The sequence below is a fragment of the Macrotis lagotis genome, chromosome 1, assembly GCF_037893015.1.
Source record: "Macrotis lagotis isolate mMagLag1 chromosome 1, bilby.v1.9.chrom.fasta, whole genome shotgun sequence".
NCBI lineage: Eukaryota > Metazoa > Chordata > Mammalia > Peramelemorphia > Peramelidae > Macrotis > Macrotis lagotis.
In genome coordinates, this window is record NC_133658.1 from 200553116 (window position 1) to 200565551 (window position 12436).

The 12436-nt window shown below is 31.3% G+C and overlaps 1 protein-coding gene across 6 annotated transcripts in view; it reads right to left on the reverse strand.

Moving 5' to 3' along the window:
* The window catches only part of FBXO25 (F-box protein 25), a 103132-nt gene that overhangs the window by 75379 nt on the left and 15317 nt on the right, over nucleotides 1–12436 (reverse strand). The window lies entirely within an intron of this gene.

Genomic DNA, 12436 nt, shown 5'->3' on the forward strand with positions numbered 1-12436 from the left:
TTAATTCAATTATTATAATTCATTCCCCCCAAATTAAGGCTCTTTGTAAAAACTTCCTCTCTTCTCAGCAGACAATCCTCCTTCATCTCCTTGACATTACTTCCTCATCTTCTTTAGCACCTGATGAAAGTCTCTTGTCAACATGGTTAACTTCTTTACATGCATCTTTGATCCTATATTCTCCTCTAGCAGAATGCCTGAACTATCACAGCCCCTATAATTTACAATATCTTTTTGTTTACTGGTTCTTTGATGCTAAAAATAGCTTTCCTGTGGAGAGCTTTCTCCTTACATGACATGTGCTGGGGTGGCTTGATGGCCAAGGAGACATGTTCTTCACCTCTGCTTCCATACTCTTCATTCCAGTATGGTAAATTCCTGATGGCCATCTTGCTCAGCTCCCCTTCTTCAAGGGATTCCAGTTTGTAATCCTGTAATGCTCCATGGTGATTCCATTTTTCTACTCTCACTCTCAATTCCTGGCAATTTAGCTTTTGACCTTAACACTAAACTTAATCGGCTCTCTCAAAAGGTTACTGGTTAAATTCTAATAGATTGAGATTTGCTAAAGTGACCAATGTAGTTGCCTCTTCTCAATAATCTCCTAACACTTATTTCTTTGCTACATATGATACAAGGGACTCTTTCCTTCTTAATATTTCCTTCTTTCTAGGTTTCTGCCCTTTCCTATGTTTGATTGTTCCTTCTCAGCCTCCAACTACTCATGCCATGCCACCTAACTACAGATGTATCCAAATGTACCAGTGATGTATGCCTGGGCCTGGAGTCAGGAAGACCTGATTCAAACTGAGCCTCAGATACTTACTTACCTGTGTGGCCCTGGACAAGTCAATTAACTGTTATCTATTCAATTCCCTCAACTTTAAAATGGAAGTATTAACAGGACTTACCTGATAGGGTAAAGTAAAGTGTAAAGTGTAAAGGTAAAGTGCCTGACACATAGGAGTATGGGAACTCTATCCACCAAAGTTGGTAACACCAAAATCTAAGATTTATCTATAAAATTTCATTTTATTGTCATCAATTCTGGTAGAAGCTCTCAAGAGTTTCTTGTGCTAAAGTATAAAAGAACAAATAATAGAGTTGAAAGACACTTTATTAAATAAATGACTTTAGATATTAAATTAAAATTATACCAAAGGTAGCACTTTTTAATAGTTCTAAAGAATTAAAAAAATACCCAGAAGTTTGGGACAATAGAGATGAGAGAATCTATACATATGGATCAGTTAGAATATAGCAAGGTGAAGGAAAAATCTGATATAAAGTACTATGCTATCAAAATGAATACATAATGATAGAATACCAAAGATAGCTTAAAAGGAAAAACTAGAAGAATGAATATGCCAAAAAGAAAATGTCAACTATGTTTTAGAATACTGAAATAGGTCTATATGTCAAAACCTATTTTATGTGAAGATCAGAATGGCAATAGTTTAAACCCATACATGTTATTAAACGACTTTTTAAAAAAATTATCAAGTCGATTCCTAAAATTCTCAGGCAACAGAAGCAACACTGCCCCCTGGTGCATGGGTGCTTATCTGCATGGAAAAGCTAAAAATACAGCTCATATGACATTCATTTGCAAGTGACAACACATACACACACACACACACACACACACACACACACACAAATTAAAAGAAAACAAAATGATTATAAAAGTAGTATTACCTCAAGAATGTAATTCTGGATCCAGAATGATCCCCTGGACTCTGAAGGTTACCACCTTAATTTTCCTTCCCTCAATGGACAGAGAAGAATCATATAGTTCTGGTATTTTGTCTAATTTTTTCAGCTCAAATTTTCAAGTGACACTATAATCTTTTAAAGTTAAGCTTAAGTTTTCATTTCTTTAGCTTGTTTAATGAATAAACTATGTTTTATGATTAATCTTTGCCTTTAAAAAAATTCTGGATTGACAATGATAAACAATTATATGTGTACTTAAACCAAACTATGTACTTATAGTTATGTTATTAATTTTAAAAAAATTAATAAGTCTGAAAAGAATGTAGAAATAGGTACCTGTAGCCTCTGAAGCTTTTTTGACTTGTTTTAGAAGTTTAAATCCAACTCAGACATTTCACTAGATCTATAAACCAGAGAAAATCAGTTAACTTCTCATCCTATTTTATTACAGCTATCTGCATCTGTATTGTCTCTCGTATTAGCACAAAAGATTCATGAGATCTGATACTTTCTTTGTATTCGCAGCACTTAGCACAGTGCCTGGCATACAGAAAATGTTTAATTAATGTCTGCTGACAGACTGACTTCCTTTCTTTAACTGTAAGTTCCATGTGGGCAGGACCTATGTCTTATATTTCTTTGAATTGTATGCATACTGTGCACTTAAGGAGACACACATTTTTTAAAAAATTTTAATAATAACAGTAATAATGACAAGACCGAGAGTTAGTTTTTGAATCTGAATGAAATTTTTATATTTTTTAAATAATCTATTCTCTTTCCCCTTAATGTTTCTATCAGTTTAAAGTATGCTATTTAATTTCTTAAAAGGTTACTATCTCAAGAACATTGCTTTTCAAGTTCAGACAAGAAATAAAAGGTCTAGGGCTCATAAGTAAGTAAACTGTACAAAATCAAAGACAAACATTGTGACTAAATGTCAAAATGTTGCTTTCAATCATAAATGTATATAATGAAAAATATCTACATTTCAAAACATTCTTGTATTTATTATGCTAGTGTTAGATAGTCAGCAGTGGGTCTACAGTATTACAGTTAATTTTTCTTTAACTGTGTCTATTCTTGACAGGCTTTTTAAGTTAACAACAAGGGAAGCCAGTAAAAAAAAAAATCACCATGAGCAAATTCTGAACTTTTACTATATAAAGTATATGTGTGGTGTATATATATGTGTGTATAACATATGAATACAAATTTAAACATATAATCTATATTCACACCTATGTATACAAATGTTTACACACACGATTGTACAAATAGCTTATATTTTTATGGCACATAAAAGGTTTGTAATGTGCTTTATACATATTATCTCATTTGATACACACATCAGGAGTGAGGAAGTCAGAAAAGTTAACTGATTTCCTCAGGTTCATAGACCTAGTAAAATATCTGAGGTGGGATGCAAACTTCTAAGCTTTGAGTCCACAAATTTACCCAGTTTTATGTATTAGGTTTTTGAGAAGTTGCTTATTTTTAAAAGAATCCTAAGGTTTCTTAGTACATGAAAGTTATGAAATTTAGAAATAAAATAAGGTAACCTGAGCTTTAATTCATATCTGTCATAGTTATCAATGACAATATAATATGGTACAAAGAAATCAGTTCCAAGGCCACAGAAGGAATTCCAAAAAGCTTGTGAATAGTAGATGATTCAATTCAATCTATTATTATTAGAAAAAGTAGAAAAGTATAATTCATGCCTTATTGTCAGGGAATTAACTCAATTTTCACATATAAAAGTTAAAAAGCTACCATTGTTCTTATTAACTGTTATTATGTATTTAATATTACTTTAAATTTTTTATTGATTTCTTACATATCTGAAACTGCATGAAACTCATGAGGAACTCAAATTTTAAACATCATCATGCTTGCATGTCTATAAATGAACAGTAACAATTCCAGGTGTACTACTCATATACTCATATCACTGATACTTCAGGAAACAGTCTCAACAATTAAGACTAGTTACTTAGTCTTAGATCACTAGCAATTAGGACCAAATCTGTTTCTGATATTGAAGGATGCATGAATATTCATAGCCTTTATATTTAATTAAAACTGACTTTTCCTGATCAAGTTATTCATTAGAAGTAATTTCAACTGCAATCACAGATTTGGGAGGGGGGGAACCTTTTGAATATGGAACAATATAAAGCAATTACTAAATGGCCATGGCATTGCTGCAGTAACTGTTTCAATGAGTAAAGATATTAAATGGGAGAATCTGAAGCCTCTAGAACCTTCATTAATCTTTGAGATAATCCTACTCTTTTATGAAAGATTGGTAATACACCTACAGTTTCACAATAATTATTATAAAAGTCACTGTAACTCAGAACCCCTGTACTGTCATTATATCATCTCCCTGAATCAGTTTTCTTCCTAATTTTTTTCTTTTTTGGTTATGTTGTAGTATCTTTCAGAATAAATTTAGATATTAGATAAAATACTAAACATTACAAAGACAATCACAATAAGCAATGGTGACAGTGAACAGGTTTCCTACCTATAAAACAGAATAGCTAATTTGTATTGTTGGGTTTAGCAAATTTAAATACCAATTATTGTAATGCATTTCTTTTAAAGTCCCAATTAGCATTATTTTGAATTATTTCAATCATTAAACAAAAAATTTAAAAGATCACTTGGTTAACACAAATGCTAATCTGCAATCCTGGTTTCATGGTACCTCAAATGTCATTAATTATATTAGAGTTGCAAAATAATTAAATAAATTTAAAAAATTAAATCCTTTTGAATTAAAACACTTGTAAAAGTTCTATTATTCAAATATTTTCTAGTATACCTTAAACAAAGTAGGAACACTTAAATGTTCGGTGAACCAGAAGTTGTCGCTGTATTTGTGTGTCATGTTTTCTCAATTATTTCTAACATAACCACAAAAATGTTCCCAAAACACCCCCCAACATATAGTAATAATTAGATCAAATTAACAATGATTTTAGGAATAATTTGCCTATGTCAACGGACAAGTTGCAAGTTAAAATACTTTTTACTTTTTATTAGGGCAACAATCCATTTATACTCAGAAATAGATTTCCTCTATATTTTATTAGATAAATGTATTTTATGTTGTTCTACAAAAAATAAAAGGTGAAATTAATCTAAATTCTAAAAATTCACATATTTAATTATATATAACATCTAAATGTATGTCTATATATAATTAAATATGTGAATAAGGAGACATCACCAATGCATTTACACATTTAGAGGCTGTTATTAAAAAAAGATGCAATACATATTCACATCTACTTTACTATTTAAAAAATTCAGGAGCCCATTAGATATAGTTGATTTCTGGATATATCAAGCCAGTGATTAATCAAATGGTGGTAAACTGACTGGGTTCTCTCTTGTATTTTTTTCCTCTCATTTTAAAAACAAATGTTTCAGTGATTCTTTTCCTTTCTTAGATCACTGTGAATTCTCATTGACTCTCCTTTACATAACTCTCCTATCTCAACAAAACAATTTTTTTGTTTCCTATCACAAATCAATAAAAGGCAAACTTTGTGGTTTTTTGAGGGTACTGATTTCAACTAGATCTCAGATTTTATCATCTACTCTTTTCACAAGAATTAGTTTTCATACTTGTAAAAATGGTTTCACTGATTTAAAATGTAATTGCTGTAGATTTTCTATTGCATTTCACCAATGGAATATTCCTTCTCAATATCCAATATTCCTCCTCAGCCAACATGTTTTATTCACATCTGCTTAGATATGGCTTTTCAATTATGGAATTTTTTTTGACGAGTGTAGTTCTTCTACTGATAGGCACATAGGTTTTCTGGGAAGAAGTTCCAATGTGAATCTAAGAAATGGTTCTTTAGTGACATGTTATATCCCATAATTTCATTGACTTTGAGAAGATCAATGACAATTTCTTGATAGTTTTCTGCCTTGTATATTTCCCTAGAAAGGTTTTTGTTCACTTTGTATAATGTTTTCACATAGCATCTTCATTATTCACCTGCCTTTTAATAGGTTCATCTTTTATCACTTTCTTTGGGGATACATATATTAAATCTGTAACATTTCTATACATCATCTTGACTAAATTTTTCATTAAACCAAGTCTAATGCATAATGATTTTGCTATCTGTTCACAAAGTATCTGTAATATACTTAAAATGTAATGAAAGAAAAAAGAGCAATCCTTTCCAGATACCCACAGATATGCCAAGAATACTTTTTTATAATTAAAAGAATACTTTTATACTTATGCTTCTCAAGAGGAATTTCATATTTTGGAAATACTTTATTGCAGGAGGCTTCACAATTTTATCACAGAAGCTAAAAGCTCAGCCTGATTGTGGAATAAAATTAGGATTACAAACAAGGTCTTTTTATGCCTGCTTGATTTACTAAATAGGATTGAAGACAAAAAGATGATTTCAAATGGAGATGACTACTTTTCTTTTTTCCAGGTTTGTCATGTAGAACCTCAGAAATGTAATCAGAATTATTGAGTTCACCTTGATCCATGTTTAAAATTTTAAAAGGGACTGTACTTTTCACCATATAATTCAGGTCATAATCTGATAGCATATTTAAATACTATAGAGTATATTTAGATTGGATGAGAATACTTATTCTCCCTAACTTCTAGAAACCATAAATGGCTTGTAATGAGATTCTTGTTTTCAGCTAGTTGGTACACTAAGATAAATGTTACAGCACAAATAAGGGACCCAAGTCTTTTATAATCACAATATAATTCTTATGCTTTCTTAACTAGGAATAAAGTTTCATCACTGAGATTTAAAAATTAACTTACTGAATATATAAATCAAACTATTTAAGTGATAGACACATTTTTAAACCATCGTGAGAATTTAAATAATGCATGCCAATGTCAACAAAGAATAAAACACTTTAAAAATTAGAATATGTTTAACAAATGCCACTGAGCAAAGAGCTGAAAGATAGTTTGCTCCATACTGAGTTTCATACTTGAATATAACTCAAGAGGAATTAATGCGTCTGTGATGCAGAAAATGTGTTAAACAGGGCTAAGTGATCCAGGGTTATACAGCTAGAAAGTGTCTGAGGCTATATTGGAAATCAGTTTCCCGTTTTAAGGTCCAGAACACTATCTACTGTGTTACCTAGCAGCATCGAATACAGACAGGTTATAGCAGGTATTTAATAAATTCCTAATAATTTATTGATTACAATTTATTGGCTATATTGGTGATATAAGATCTTGTATCATAAAAAGCTCCCTTCTGTTGTGTGAATTTGTAATTGTCATTATCTTAGTAGATATGTCCTATTTTTTAATGGGATAGTAGTGGAAGTGATTGACTTCAAAGTTAGATAAATTAAAAACAAAGACTAAGGTAATACATAGAAATCAATAAGTAAAGATTAAAAAAATGAAGTTTTTTTAAATAAACTTGTGGGAAAATGAAAATGTAAACATTTTGAGAGTGAAGAAATAACAATATTCAAAATAAAGCTTTATTAGATTGTTGATATTGTTGAGTATGTTTCACCTTTTGCCATTTATGTTAACATACTTCAAAGACAGGAAAAAAAGAAAATGGACTCATGCCAGCAAATGATTTTCTTACCCATGATGCCAACATTTCTGGTACTCTTTCCAGAGCACAGCAATATCAGATATAATAACTTTCCTTGATTCTGCATGCATTAGTACTATGGATATAGAATTCTTCCTCACAACTAAATTCAAGACCGTATAATCAATAACAATTATAAGAAAGACTGACAAATTATGTACTTGCAAAGGCTTATTGGATATCCTTATCCTAATCAATGTGATGAAATACATTGAAAAAGGAGAAGAAAATTACTTTCCAAAGAAAAAGTTAAGAAGGATGGTTACTAACATTTTTTTTCAGATTAAGAATCTATTATGAACACTGGCATATCAAGTAATAAAAAGAAAAGGTAAGATACAAAATTGAAAACTCAGAAAGGGAATTGGATAGATGATCACCAAGGGCCTTTCAAGTTATAACTTCCTTCTCTTTGAAATAAGTACTTTTGAAATTTCTCCTATGGGACAAAATTTGAAGTAAAAGTAAAATGGTAAATCAAAGAAATATGAGTTCTATTTTTCACTGTGTAACTTAGTCTCAAGTTCTGTGCCCCAAATTTATCTTTGAGACGTAACCAAAAAACTATTTCATAATTGTTTCAAAAGGATCCCATTACTGTATTCATGGATGATTAAAATGATACTATTTATTCCACAATGATTCTCAAGTTTATTTACCTTAAAATTCACTCAGTCCATCCTCACTCCCCATTCAAATAACATTTATTGATTGTTTATAATGTTCAGAGCTGGGTATTTGAGGATACTAATTAAAAAAAAAACTAAAACTTGCTCTACTCAAAAGAAATTTTAGGATTAGGAATACTGTCAGTTGGATCATTAGGAAAGCCTGTGTTTTGGAGGTAGCAGTTGGAGCTGTCTTAAGAAGAGCTTTGGGACCAAAAAGATAGATATGAAGTTGGAGAACACCCCAAACATACCTAATGGGAGCCTCAGTCCTTCAGGTTTACAAGGTCCCTTTTCTATACTCTTCAGTAGGAAAGTACTTTAGATAGCTCCAGAACATGAGTATTGAATTATAATTATGATAAGTGCTTATAGTTTAAATATAAGATAGAACCACACGTTTAAAAACGGTATAAAGTTGATGGATTAGAATTAATCTTATTAAAGTAAATACTGTTGGAAAAAAATGCCGTGAAAAACCTTAAATATATAATAGGTGCTACTAGACTAGTTTTTGTAGAAACAACATACTTTATTTTCAAAAATATGTAGGTCTTTATCTGTAGTCAATAATGGCAGTCTGCTTTAGTTTTGGTTATTTTCACCATCCTTTGCAAAAAGAAATGGGACATTAAATAGAAATTAAATCACTTCTGTATTTAATACTTACAGAAAAGCCTTGACAAAATTTTCAAGGTCTTTCTGACCCCACAATCAGTCCTCTGTCCACTGTTAAGGTTTAGTTAGTTTGATTTTTATGGTGATATTTTATTCTTACCATATGCCACTCTATAGATAAATGTGTATATAAATGTGAGGCTTCTGCACAATCTACTGACCTTTGGACCTCTCTGATTTTTTAATATTGAAATTTTTTTTTCATCCTCTTCATTTTGCTTTAATCCCTTGAATTGGTATCCTACCAAGCAAACTACCAAAAGATAACTTTATAAAGTTAGAAAAAAATAACAATTTATCTGGAGGAAGAAAAAGTCTAGAATTTCAAAGGAAATAATTAAAAAGTGAGAAGTTATTTTCAGTGATTTAAAAAAATTTTTGATTATTAAAAAAAGGGAAAAATGGATTTACAACAATTTTGGCATAAGACACAACTAAGTCATTTTGTCCATGAGTATTTGTTGCCAAGAGAAAGATAAGATAGCCAACATATTTGAAAAAACTTACATAGGAGATAGTAGATTGTTAAAAATAGGGTTCCTTTGAAGCAATGGAAGGAAATACAAGTTTAAAGAAGATTGATTGAGAGTCTAAACTAATAAGCAAAGTCATCAAGAGAACATTTAAAGCTGAAGTTAAAAGAACAATAAACATGAAAAATGGATATCTGTAAAGATTTTTTTAGAACAAACTCTTTTCATCATTAAGAAGAATGGAGTCACTCCATTTGGTTTTCAATGTGGAATGTTCAATGTGCCACATGAGGAAATAGGGCTAATACTAAAGAAAAACAAAGACATAGAAAGGAACTGCACTAGAACAAAACAGATAATTTCTGTACTAGAGGCCAAACAATTAGTAGTGAAGTAGGTTCTCATAGTTTTTTTTTTAAATTTTATTTACTTAAGGCAATGACGTTAAAGTGACTTGCCCAAAGTCACACAGCTAGGCAATTATTAAATGTCTGAGGCTGGATTTGAACTTTGGTCCTCCTGACTTCAGGGCTGGTGCTCTATCCACTCTGCCACCTAGCTGCCCTCTCATAGTTTTTAAAATAGGAAAAAGATTTCAAAGAAATGGAAACACCTGACATTTTTATCCAAAAGGACAAATGAGAGAATAACAAATGAGCTCCATGCACACTTTCCCAACCTCTATAAAATATCTGACAGAAATAAAAAAATCTATACATTAAGGAAATCTTTGGAGTAACTATGAAAAAAAGACAGGCCTTCTAAAATAATATTCTATCGAATTCTAAATCTTTACAATCACAAAATTGATGAGATGTAGAGAATACACGATTCCACTGAATTAATTATCTGACTATAAAATGTATATATTTGAATCATTATGGAGTTAAATGCCCCATAAATACTCCATTAAGAGGGGTCTTAAAGGTACCCCCCCGAACAAAATGACTCCCATGCAAATGTTAAAATCATATTTAAAAAATTATAGTGATTGATTGACCAATTCAATTCAATTTCACAAATATCCTATGGCAAGTACTTAGGCAATTAATTTTAATCAAGGAATAAGACAGAAAGACACATACTTGCAAAAGGTGTTAATCATAAAAAAAGGTGTTAATCATGATCATGAAGAATATCTAGTACAGTATTCTAATCAAGGAGGGGGGAAAAATCAAGGTGAATCAAAAATTCAAACTGTCCAATTCAATTTCACAAATATACTATGGCAAGTACTTAGGCAATCTCTCAAGCAAATTCATCACTTTTTTTGTTTTTTTTCTTGCTAAATAGATGTTTGATTGATTGAACTCTCTTCTTTTTCCCTTCCAGCTTCCACTCAGTCTTCAAAGTGCTATTCCTAAAATGTAGGTATGGCTATAATATCTCCCTACTCAATAAGCTCCATTAGCTCCCTATCACAAAAATTTTTGTAGTCAAGTTCCTTCCCACCTTCCAATATTCTTGTACTTTACTCCACCCACTTTCTAATCCAGTGATATTATCTTCCTTTTTGTTACAGAACAAGACATTCCATTCTTGGCTCTGGGCATTTTCTCTGGCTAGAATCTCAACTAAAATCCCTCTTAATTCAATGCCTTCCTCTCTTTCCTTTCATTATCATATATATATATATATATATATATATATATATATATATACACACACACACACACACACACACACACATATATGTATATATATAAAACACACGTGTTATATATATAAATATACATGTATATAAATATGGTTATATATATATAAATATACATGTATATAAATATGGTTATATATATATGGTTATATATGTTTGTTATTCTTTCCATTAGATTGTAAGCTCCTTGAAGGTTTCCTTTTGTATCCTCGGGGCTTAAAATGGAGCATGGTACATTGAAGACACTTACTGAATATTTACTGAATGACTAATCGATTGACAGAATATTTCTGAAACTCTGGTTCACTTGGCTTGTTTATTCATCTAAAATTAAGATATAATACTAATATTACCAACCTCAGAGTGTTATGTTGAGGATATTACTTTGCATATGTTATAGAAATGTGATTTCTTATTATGAAACATATTCATTATTCATACAGTTTAGGGCTAAAGGGGACCTTAGAAATAACAGACAAACCCAAGGCCCTGATATTTTGGAGTTAAGGGAAGTGGGCTTGGAATATTTTAAGAGATTTGCCCATAGTTATAAGCTGATGAGTGGCAGGAGTATGTGGATTAGCTTAATGAGTCACCAACAAGATCACTATGTAAGATCAGTTATAATACCAACTTCCATTTATATATTGTTTTATGTTTTATTAAGCTCTTTATCTACAAAGAAACTTGAGTGATAGGAAACAGAAGTAGTCTCTCTCCATTTTATGAATAATGCAATTGAAATTCAAAAAGATTAAATACTCTGATCAAGGTTACAAAAATACTAGTTATAATTTGAATTCAGTCTTCTGACTCTCAGACATTACTTTTTCCATTGCATCAACTAACTTAAAGAAAAGCATTTTCTGATGGTGAATTAATCATGTTATTTCAGAATAGAAAGGCAGAAATATGTAAATATTCTTCATTAACATTGGTTTTGTATTTTTCCTTTCATTGACAAATTCCTAGGAAAAATAATTAATATTCTTATTGCTTCCCCTTTCTTTCCTTATTTATTTTTCACTCACTAAAAATCTGGACTCAGACATTTATTCCTCAAAAGAAACAACTCTTCAAAATTGCCTTCAGCTTTGCTATTTTTCCAACTTTTTTCAGCTTGCTGTTATTCCCACCTAGTTCCAGGGTCTTCTGTCTTTAAGTTTTCAGTGCTTCCAAGATAGTGTGGTCAGAGGAGAGGTGTGGTCACTAGTCTATTCTTTGACTCTTATCCAGGAAGGGTCCTTGCACTCTTGCAACTGCAAGCACTAGCACTCTTCAACTGTCCTAGAACTGCAAACTGAAACTATGGTCCCTGCTCCCTTGTGACCACAAGTGCTCTTCTCTGTAACCCTAACCTGAGACTGGGTAATTTGTGATGGATCTGCCAAATGGTGCCCAATTCTATGCCCAGGCCCACATAAGGGTCCCCATAATCTCTTTCTCACCAGGTGTTCAATGCTTACCATCTAGGGTTGGATGGCAGCTACAGAAGGAAACATAAAGCTGAATATAGAACTAAAGGCTGCTGCTATCATAGTAGTTGTGTGGTTTCATTCAGTCTGACTCTTTGTGACAACATTTGGGTTTTTCTTAGCAAAGGTACTA